This window comes from Silene latifolia, chromosome X (genome assembly GCF_048544455.1).
Source record: "Silene latifolia isolate original U9 population chromosome X, ASM4854445v1, whole genome shotgun sequence".
NCBI lineage: Eukaryota > Viridiplantae > Streptophyta > Magnoliopsida > Caryophyllales > Caryophyllaceae > Silene > Silene latifolia.
In genome coordinates this window covers 261,342,504-261,354,982 of record NC_133537.1, presented here as the reverse complement: position 1 = coordinate 261,354,982, position 12,479 = coordinate 261,342,504, and positions in this window count along the sequence as shown.

Here is a 12,479-nt window from a genome sequence, read left to right as displayed (position 1 = left end):
CGTTCAAAGACTCTATTCCAGTGTCGTTCCAGTATCTACGCCATTGATGAAGGAGTGTTGCTTGGCTTTTTCTCAACAAACAAAGTATATAAGTGCAACATTTTTTTTTTCTTTTTCATTTTTTTTTTCGTTTCTATTTTTTTCGTTTTCTTTTTCTTTTCAAAACCTCTTTATTCAAAGCAAACCAAACTAAGCCATCATTCCGACTCAAGTGGATTGTGCACATCCACTAAACCAAGATTCAAATCCCTTTTGCTTCATACTACCAAAACTCATAGACAACTTTCCTGATCAGGGTCGGTTGTTTTTGGGTTGTAGTTAGTATTGTAGGTATCAAATTAAAGGTCAAGGCTCAAAAGGGGTGAACAAAATCGGTCCTAGTCTAAAGGGTCGAAAAATTAGGCTTATTTGGCAATGTGAGGCTCAAAAAATGAAATGCAACTTGTTGTTTCAAAATATGCATATAAATGAACATCTCATGGTCTAAAAGGAAAGGACGCCATGCTTATGCGTCGTGATGTAACATGCCACGCAAGGAGCCTACTCACACCTAAGGGGGACCGGGTATGGATGTACCAATCCCAAGGAGGATCTATCCTCACATTTGAGTAGCTATGTCGAAATCTAGGCCTAGTCTACGGTCTTGGTCTCACATGGTGGTCAAAACTCTCCGGTTTAGCCTCATTTCCCGGGTATTTGCAAGCAAACACCCTAACAAGGAGGTCACAAGGTGCAAGCCACTAAGAGGGGAACGACACGACCTAGACAATATCATCATAGAGGGTATCATACTCCCTTCCTAGACCAAATTTTGTTCAAAAATTTATATACAAACTCAATGCAACAAGAAGGAAATACAACACATATAAACATGTGAGACAAATGCATGCATGATAGGTCCATTTTATATACATTTTAACCCCCTAATTTACCTCTATTTTACATGTCATTTGCACTAATGTTAGTGTTTGTGAGCTAATTCCGTGTTCTAGTTGTGCTTGCTTGTTTTCTATTGTGTTTTGTAGGAAATTAAGCTTTTAGTAGCTTTTTCCCATCAAAGTAGCAAGTACAAGAGTTCACGAGGCTAATGAGAGCAAGTCTTGATCATGCAAAGGAGTTTCGGGAAGCATAGGGGCATTTTGGGAAGAAATTGGATAACCCGAGCAAGAGGAAACCAATCTTAGTTGGTGGATATGTAAAGAAATGAAATCCAAATGAAAGCCCATGATAAGAGTTTGCATTGGATGCCAAATGATGCTTAAGATACCTTAGACGGGCGTATTAAGACATAAGCATCGGATTCCGCATCAACATTAAGTGCAAAGTTAAGACGGAATTAAGAGAAATTTGAGAAATACCACGACCCCGATCGGGGTTGGGTGGCCCCGATCGGGGTTAGTCCCCTGTAGCTTATTTCCGTTACTCCCTTCACTCCTATAAATAGAAGCTTTGGTCGACACTTCTTGGACACCTCTCACACATATTTTTCTTCCTAAATTCTCTCTAAATATTAGTAGGTAGTTTAGTTTAGTTTAGTTTAGTTTTAGTTTATATTAGTTTGTTACAACATTTCTATTATCAAGTTCAAGTTATATTCAAGCTTCATTTCAAGTTATTTCCATTTGCATTTGTTCTTCATTTCCATTTCCTACTTCAAGGTAATTCTATTTCTTATTTGCACTATGTTATCTATCATTCTAATTAACATTAGTTTAGTTTACAACTCCAACATGTTAGAGTAATTTCCTTTGTCTAGGGAATAAAGGAAGCCATGCATGATTAAGTAATATGTAAATGTTAAAATAAGGATAAGTTAATATTGTATAGTTGTTTCTATCACATGTTTGCACCATAATGTTTAATCTATGTTTAAAGGCCTTATTCATCGATTAAGTTTGTTCATTCGTTCTAAAAGTCGAGAGGCATGGAATTGAATTAGACTAAGCATGTGTAGTAGGACGACCTAGTCATGGACGAGAGTTTCTTTAGGGCCCGTTCTATGGTTGGGACACTAATGCCGAGAGGTGGGTGTCTAATGACCTAAACAATTAGTTAACGTTACCTAATCCGAGTTTAACATGAAACATTTATAAATTTGCATGTGTGACCCGATTTCCCTAGACAATCTTTTAATCATATTGTTTTTGCATATTTTCATATATTGTTTTATTCACAGTTTTTACATCATTATTTATAACCAACTCAATCCTACCAACCATTTTTCTACTAGGATAAAACTCATTTCATAACAACTAAATAATAACCACCGAGCTCTCTGTGGAATTCGACCCCTTAAATATTACATTCATTTGTTGTACCAAAGGGTATTTTTGCATAGGTGTAAATCTCATCAATGCTCATATGTAAGACTTCAAACAATACCACCCAGTCACTCCTCTCATCGGCAAGAGGTGGAGCATCATGTTTAAGACCATAAAATAAATCGTTAGTGTACAAAATATCATTCTTAATGGTCTCAAATGGGTGATAAGAAGAATCTAGGAGCTAGGACTCATCAATAATGAGAGGCGTATCCCATTCATTTTCTAAATTAATATCACTAAGTCCTTTATCTACCTCGGTTGGATCAACATTATCTTCTACAAATGAATCGTCAAGGGAGTCAAAAGACTTGGGAGAAACCTCATGAGAATCACAATGAAGCTCGACAAATTCATTTGTGGGAGATAACTCATCTACAACAAGGGGTTCAATGTCATCAATATGAGTCTCTGCATCTTCTTTTGGAATGACACTAGATGAGACTTTTAAAGATAAAATTGGACCATCATCATTGTCATCACCCAAAAGTTCAAAATCATTAGTAACGGAAGACTCAAATTGGGGAGGTGGAGAGACAAGAGGAGAGATAATAGACTCACTTACTTGAATAGGCTCACATGGACTTACTCCCTTTTGAGAAAGTTGTTCTATTTGAGCTTGAAGCACTTCAATCTTATCTCTGATTCTCTCTCTTTCTCGACATTCAAAGGCCATATAATTCAAGAAATTCCATAGATCCTCCTTCCCAAGCAAGTTGTAGTAGTTCTCATTATTCAAACGAAGAGCCATGTGACGTGTCTCGAAGTTCATGCCTTGAAGTACAACAACACCCATGTAGAGATTGTCATAAGTGTATCTAAGAGAATAGAGAACACGAACGTAGGCATAAAATCGATCAAGATAGTCATGGATAAGCTCATTCGCTTGTTGCGGGACAAATCGATCCATCATACATTGATCCGTCATTATGAAATAGGCCAAGCTTTAATACCTACAAAATAAGTACTAAAACTACAAGAAAACGGTGAGATAAATCCTAAGGAACAAGTGTTCCCTAGGACAAGATAAGATAAAACTCAACAACTAAATAACAAACAAAACCGTGCTCCCCGGCAACGGCCCCAAAATTTGATAGGCTATCGCACACCTATGCAAAGATAATATTTATACCCTAGACAACAAATGAATGTAGTACTTAGGGGTCGAACCCAAAGGAGACGGGAGTTATTAATTAATTGTTATGGATTGAATTTTACCTTGGTAGATTAACGTTTGAATTGGTTTGGGTTGAAGTGATAAAACAATAATAAATGAAATGTCTAGGGAGGTCGGGTCACACATGCTAATTATGTAAATGCTCATGTCAAGTTAGGAAGTTGATTTTACGATAAATGTTTAGGCTAAAAGACACCCACCTTACGATATTAGTGTCAACCATAGATCGGGTCCTAGAGAAACTCTCGTCCATGACTAGGTCGTCCTACTACACATGCTTTGTCTAATTCAATTCCGTGCCTCTCGACTTTTAGAATGAATGAACAAACTTAATCAATAAATAAGGCCTTTAAACATAGATTAAACGTGACGATGCAAACATGTGATAGAAACAATTTATCAATTTAACTTAGCCTCATTTTAACATTTACAATTTACTTAGTCATGCATGGTTTCCCTTACTCCTTAGACAAATGCAACTACTCTAACATGGGGGAAATATAAATTAAACTAATGATAAATAAAATGGAAAACATAATGAAAATATGAATAAGAAATTACCTTCACTACTACAAAAAGTAATATAGACATCACTTAATAGACATCAAATATTTTAAAAAAACTGATGTATAATGATAGACATCAGAGATTTTAAAAAAACTGATGCCTATACATGTAAGTATACATCTGTGTTTTAAAAAACCGATGTCTATTAAACGCACATTTAAAGCACATCAGACATCTAAAGACTGATGTCTATTAATTCCCAAAAATAGATTTCAAAGCACCAGCACATTCACGTTGCTCACCTTATCTTAAGTAAGTCCTCTCTCTCTCCTTCATATTTCCCCCAAATTTCTAACCAACCCTAATTCCTTATTTTTCCCAAACACTGATGTATTCACATACACAAAACTAGCTGCCTCCTTATTTTCCCCTCCTTTTCCAAATTTTTCCCATCTCAATTGCTTCCTGTTCAATCTTCATCTTCTACTCCGCTATTGCTCTTCAATCGTTCTAGGTAAATAACTCCGAGACTCGATTTAGTAGCAAAATATAATCGTTTGGGTTCGATTTGATTAGTAAAGTTTGGTTCTTTACCTTAATTGTATAGGTGAAGGTGGTGACGATCCGGAGGCTGATTCCTACATAATCGACGACGATATTTAGGGCTACTCATATAAGGTGATCTAGATGCCTCTTGTTTGCTTAATTTCATAATACATGCTATTCTATGTTGATATCTCTGTTGGGCGTCACTTTTGGTTACAAATTGGTATTTATGTGGACTTTGATCTGGGAACTCATGTTCTGTACTACCCTAATTCATGCCGTCAATTAATATGCTGATTAGTTTTCCATTTGTCAGCATACATGAGCTTTGTCATTAATTTGTGATATGTAATGTTTAACTTTGGGTGAATACTTGATTAATCTATTACTTCATTGCCTGTTGGTTCATGTTAATTGTTGGCGTAATATTGGTCGATTGTGCGTGGTATTCGGTACTAGATGGTTGGATAACTACTGAATTCTATCAACCCATGTTTTGATTTTTATTTGCTTACTAAGCATTACCAAATAATATTAGATTTAATGCTTGAAATCATAATTAGACACTAAAAGAATGAAGTTGCAGTGGCCATATATGTGATAGCTTTAAGTTAGTGTAGTTGGGTGAATTCTTAGTTCTATCGCATGCTTGTGATGTAAATTTGGACTAACAAGGATATATATTTCTTCTGCATTTTAATCGTGTACCTATAACTTATACGGAACATAGCTGATGGACAATGTTTTATGAATTTATACATGCTACAAGTCAACCGTAAAAGTCGGGTTATTGGTAGGTTTATAGGTTTATAGAATTTATTGTCAATTAACTAATTTGGTTGCCATATTGCTCTATCACATGTACCATTTGTTATTATGAATTGAAAATGATGTTGAGTTCACATAAGAGTTGTGGACTGATTGTGAATGACGGTCTTTGGTGAATTTGCCACTCATCTTGTCTTTATAATTATAGTAGTTATAGTGGGTCTAGTTGAGAGGTAGCAAGACGGGTGTTTTGACCCCCCTTGTTTTGGAACATGTGCCACCCGTTGACGGGTTTTACCACTGAGTGGGTAGATCCTTGTGCCATATTGTTGGTGCTGGGTCCACGAGGTCGCTCCGTCGAGTAGCTGCGGTTACTTGATTTGAGACTATGGGATTGGTTTACCTTTTAGGTTACCAGTTGTTGAATCGGGTATAATTGGTACTCGAGAGTTTGGCCAAACTTAGACTAGGACCGTATTATGATCGTCGTCCTACCGTAGGGAATTAGATGTCAGTATTGTCTGATTATCTAGAGTGTGTCATATTGTTGATTCACTGGCGTTCCACCGTACTTGTAACTGACTGAGCTACAATAATTATTATTGTTATATTGGTCACGTTACCTGATAACATGCTTAGTTCCACCGTACTTGTAACCTGACAATAAAATTTTAGAAAGGTGGTTTGGAATGAGTTGGATGGTCACTAGCTGTAATTTCTCGATTTTTTATTACACTTTTTAGTTCCAAATTGCAATGATTTCAGTTTAGATTGTTCTCCATATAATTTTTTGGATGTCTTCTCCCTATGCAAATGCTAGATAAAACGTCATTCAGTTTACTTTTTCATTTGGTTCAGAGGTGGAAGATATGATGAGCACGATGCTAAAGGAATCATAGTGCAGATTTTATCTGCGGTGGCATTTTGCCATCTTCAAGGTGTTGTGCACCGGGATTTAAAACCAGAGGTATGCCATCGTTGAGTATTTAGTTATTGCATAGTTCACTATTCTTAGTTAATACAGCCTGGCCTGTAAACTTTATAAAGTTTTAACCATCAGACTGTCTTATCTATTGGCAGAATTTTTTGTTCGCTGCAAAGGACGACGATTCTCTCTTGAAGATGATAGATTTTGGTCTTTCTGATTTTGTCAGGCCAGGTAATAGCCGTTGTTCTTGTATCATCCATCCTCGTCTATTGCTAGAAGCAAGAGTCTTTTTAAATTAACATGAATGTTCTCTCTGGGTTACCTGATAACATGCTTTCATTCCAAGCTTTTCAATGGTTGACGACAATGGTGACAACCAAGAGCACAATTCTATCCATGTAACTAAAAAAAAACCTATCTTGACCTAGCTGGAGATAGCTCTATCACACAATTATGCTTTTGCCTGTGCTACTTGGACTCGGAAATGACACTTATGACGTCTGAGTAACATAGAGGTCATTAATGTGATGGTTCATATCAGAAGGTTACAAATATATTCTGATAAGTATTGAAACTGACTTCTTACACACATCTCTTATTGTAAATTTCAAAGACTTCTTTCACTCCCATTCTTATATTCCACTACGCACATGACAAATCTCCTTTTTTGTTGTTGTAAATACTCCTTATTTGATTGACTGTGTTTATTGTTTATGCCATATTGCCATGTATTGTTAAAGGATAAAGCTGTGTATGCTGGATTAGTGGATAAATCGGGTAAACTCTAAATTTTGCAAATATTTCACTTCTTATCAGGCATGTAGGAGAGATAAGACGATCACCCGGCCGTGCCTAACCCGCCATTAATCCAAATGGTTTGGAACGGTATCCCGAGATTGAGTGACAGGGTTATCCTAGGATCTTTTGAATTTTATTCCTAGCATGTTCCATCTTCAGAAAGGAAGAGGAGTTGGAGTTGTAACATCCTACTGCTAAGTATGAGTTTGAGAGTGGCATATGGATACTCTTACGGCTTAAGTATGAATTTGAAAATGAGTTGTTGATGAAGCGGTATTTTTGTTGATAGGTTAGTTGGTTAAAGATCTTTTGGTAATTGACTTGGAATAATCGGTTAATTGTATAAAGATATTTGTTATTGATTATCGAATTATCTTGCATTTGTGATCATGTGTAGGATTAATGTATAACAATAGCGTAATTTATTTTTTTTATGAAAAAAAAAGTATAGACATCGGTTTTTTTAGATATCTGATGTTTATGGTCTCAAATAGACATCGGATTTTTATAAACATCTGATGTCTATAAAACCTATAGACATCGGATTTCATGAAAGTCTGATGCCTATTTTCGAATAGACATCAGACTTAAGACTGATGTATAAGCATATAGAATATACATGTGTCAACTGTGCATCAGTAGAAAATCTGATGCCTATTGATGAAAATGTCTGATGTCTATGATGATTTTTGTAGTAGTGCTTATTGGAAATGGAAATAAAGAACAATACTTGTAATATAAATAACTTGTAAATGTAAATTGTTTTATAACTTGTAATGTAAATAGGAAATGTAAATAACATAAATTAAATCTAAACTAAGAGCTAACCTAGACTAACTACTAAATTTAGAGAGAATTTCTATGTAAAAGTGTGTAGAAAGATGGTGTGTAGTGTGTGAGATTAGCATCTCTTATATAGGAAATAAGGGAGTAAACTTTGTAGAGGAATCCCAAAATGTCATCCTAAACACACTCTTAATTTTCCTTCAATTCTTGAGTAATTGCCAAAAGGAATCCCATGCAAATTCTTAATGCCTCTTTAATCACATGGTTAAATGTGATATTAGCATCCAAAACTTTTCTTAGCATCCAATATTTTCCACCATAATTTGGACTTTGAATTTGGGCTTGACTTGGATATTGACTTTGCTTGCATTTTCATTTTGATCCAACACTTTTTTCATGCAAAATCCATGTACTTCCAACACTTAGTCCAATCTTGCTTCTAGTGTTAGCACATTTTATAGTACTTTAGCTCATTTAGCTCATTTTCCTACAAAACACAGTTGAACACACAATTGCACTAGAAACACAATATTAGCTTAAAAACACTTTGATAAGTGCTAAATGATATATAAAATCAAACTAATATAAGGGGTTAATATGTATAAAATATGCACTTATCAATGCAAGAAATTGAAATGAACATAAGGTAAACATGCAACAATTATCTAAACCTAGCAGCACGTAAGCAACACACACCAAGTTCCAAAATAGAACATCCTCATCAACATAGCTCATCCTCCTCCATATATCCAACAATATAAAGGAAAAGAATAGTAAAGGAGAAAGAGATAGGAAAGATTTAACCGAGCGGTCTTCTAGTCTCCTAATGCCTCAGATGTCCCGTATGTGCCTGTGCCACTTGTTAGACAAACATATATATACAATGCAATATTTTTGTAATTTTTGAATTTTTTTCGATTTTTAGGCATTTTCTTGAATTTTTATCGAATTTAACGGTATTTACAAATATAAACAAATATTCACAAGGTGGATATTTTCCTCCCCACACTTAAACATTACTCGTCCCCGAGTAAGTCTCCAAGGGAACAAGTCTAGGGAGAGAATAGGTAAAAGAAAGGAACATATTTTTGTATTTTTGAGTTTTTAAGAAAATAAAAATAACACATTTTTGGTATTTTTGTTTTTGGAAATTAAATGCATGTTCTTGGTTTTTTTTTAGGACCTCCCCACACTTATTCATTTACATGGGAGGGCAAGTTGGAGAAATAAAAGAACTTGTTTTTGGATTTTTTTTTATATTTGAAACGAAATAACATGTTTTTGTATTTTTAAATGGGTGGAATTTCCTCCCCACACTTATTTATTTACATATTTCCGTTGGAAATAAATATGTGGAGGAGATTCGAAAATGAAATACGTGTTTTTGGTGATTTTTGATTTTTCAAGTTTTTAGTGGTTTTTTCAAATAAGCATGCAATGCATGATCTAGCCTATATGCAATATTTAAATACGATGTAAGCTATACTATATGAATGCAATAATTAAATGTGACAATATATTACAAATTTGAAATCTAATGCAATCCTATATGAATGCAACTAAGTGAATTTCTAACTAAATGCATGCGAAAAATTAAACGTGAATGAGAGAATTTGGATTAAGGGAGCGGTCATACTTGTCATTTTGGATTGAAAAGGGAGGAAATTGGCCACCGACTCGGCCCTCGGGACTTAGGAGTCCATCTCATCATCATCATTTTCTCCGGTAGTAAACTCGGAGCCTTGAATAAAGTCCTCGGGGTTGAAGGTGAAAACACCTCCACTACCGCCGCTCATGAGACCTTCCGTGAAGTCTCCACTCATGTTCATCACACCGCCATCACCTCCCGTAGAAGCATTTTCCATGAAGGCCCCACCGAACCTCGAAGCACCCGCATCACTAGCAAAGTAGGGCCGAATGCCCCCTACCCAATGGGCGTTATGCCCCTCCGGTGGAAAGATAGGGGCGGAAAAGTAGTCCGGTTGGAGGTTAAGACCTCCGTGGACCATCGACCCATCCGCTCTCGGGTAGTTACCATCGGGCCAAGCAAAGTAGGATGGGTGAGGGGCATCAAAGGGCACGTAATCCCGTCGACAAAAGTCGTCGTAGATTGGGTACGTACCGGTGGCTTGATCATAGTAAATACGGTCCAATTTCCGCCCCAAAATATCCCTCTCGCTAGCGGCCTTGGCCGTGGCAATATCCATCCTCTCCATCCACTCGGTGAGAGAAGGTGGTAAGGGAGGATAAGAAGGTTGGCTCGAGGAGGACCCCTCACCTTGTTGGAATTGCCAAGGTGGGGGTTGGTGGGTTTGAGGCGCGGAGTATTGTAGGGAGGAGGGAGTGTCGCTTCTACGGTCTCTTGTATATACACGAGGAATATTAGGAGGAGGTTGGTCGGTGGGTGGTTCTTCTTCAATATCAAGGAGGTAGTAATCCTTGTCCTTTTCAATCTTGATGGCGGTGACATTCGGAAGCCGGATTGAGTTCTTGTAATTGATTTGCCAATATTCATGGCCGTCAAGGGGGGTCACTTTGAGCCACTCAAGCTTGGTGGTCAAGTAATGCTTGGTTAAATGAGTGTCCCCGGGTATCCAATCCATGGAAGAAAGGTCTACCGGACGGTCTAAATTTCGGGCAATTCGGGTGATGATGCCACCCACATGTATTGGGACTTTTTGCCCCGGAGAACATGAAATCTTTGACAAATGAATGGCAAGGTGGTGAGCCACATTAATTTTGAAAGCGGTGGGTTTTGTAAACAAGTAGGACCCCAAAATTTCAAGTTCATTGGTCCGAAAAACCCACGGCTCATCCACCGCAAGAATGGTGCATCCCATACATCTATGCCAAACGCGAATGACGGGGTTGTGGCAAGCCATTGCGGGCCTTTTCACTCCAACCTTATCCTCTACACCGGATATTGCCTTCCACACTCGGGAATAATGAAAATCAGCGGGTGGGTTATGTGATGGGGCATTTTCCAACCCAAACATATGAGCCAACCGACCCAATGTAATATTGTGCTCCCGGTTCATAAGGCGGAAACTAAGGGTAGCCACCAAATTTGTTTTCCGGTGTTTAGTAATCTTCAAACTACTCAAAAATTCCCAAGTGATACGGGGGTAAGTATATTCATGCATTGTAAATATTCCCCTCATGCCACACCCCGTAAAGAGAGCCTCCGTTTCCCTAGCTAACCCTTGGGCCGACAAGGATGGATGATGTAAGAACTTAGTGGGGGTTAGGGGACGATTTTTGAATAGAATAAACTTACCCTTTTGAGTCGGGGTGGCAAATTACATCGAAGGAAAATCCGGGTCGGGGTTTGTATCATTAGCGGCGTGCTCAATCAACTCGGCTTGTGCCCTTGCAACATCCGCTCTTGTCCTTCGTCCGACCATGGTGAAGATTGGAGGTGATTGGTGAAGGTTGATTGAAGTTTGATGGAGATTTGATGGAGTTAGGGTTAGAAAGGGGGAAAAATAATGGAGGAATGAAGGAGGAAGAAAGAAGAAAGAATGAGGAAAATAAAGTGTCGTGCGGTTTTAATTTGGTCTGATGGGTGCGTTGTGCCGGTTGGTGAACCGGCAGCCGGTCTGCCGGCTGAGCACCCCTTCATTTTTTCATTTTTTGCAAAATTTTCCTCAAGAATTTTGACCTCGCTACCGGTGGACGGACCTATAACAACCCGACCCACCACGGTCGTAACACAACCCAATAAGATGGGATATGTACCTTTGGGCCCATTACTTGTCCTCACTTAAGCCCAAAAGCACAAGGCCTTGTTACTAAGTGGTGGGTGGAATCCCTTATAAACATATCACAACCTCCTCAATTCCCCGATGTGGGACAACCTTACTCTCAATAACTTGGGGTGTTACAGGACCGGCTGCCGGTCCACCGGTAGAACACTCCTCTTAAAACGAATTCCCCTTTACCAGGTGTGTCCTGCCGGTGAGCCGGCTGCCGGCCTACCGGCAGAACACCACTCCACTCAGAAAATCAACTCCTCAACATTTTGCTATGAGTGCTCTGCCGATGAGCCGGCTGCCGGCCTACCGGCAGAGTACTCCTCTTCACCAAGTTTTCAATTTTTCTTCAAGTCTTCACGTGTGTCCAGCCGGTGGGCCGGCTGCCGGCCTGCCGGCAGAACACACACCCAATCTTCAATTCTTCAAATTTCAGCTAACTCAAGTGTGTCCTGCCGGTAAGGGAACCGGCTGCCGGCCTATCGGCAGAACACAACACTCCTTCAATTTTCAACAAAATAATTTGGCCTCGCTGCCGGTAAGGGAACCGGCTGCCGGCCTACCGGCAGGGCACTACACTCAGCTCTCTTTCACTTGATTTCCTTCCACTTGCTAAATTTTCTTTAACTCGAAATTCGAGCTTTTTCGTTGACCTCGGGATTCGTGTTTTCCACATCTACTCCGACGCATCATGTCGGGATTTCGGGTCAACGAAAATAATTCTTGTTTTCTTCAAATGTGACCTCCATCACCAATCCAAAGTTTGACAAAGTATGGTTCCAAATCTCTCATTATCTACCTAATATGCATGCTATATAAAAATGGTGGTTCTTGTGGAACTCCACCAAACCAAATCACTTTCAAGAGTTTCAATTTGCCCTCTCCTCGGGGAGGGG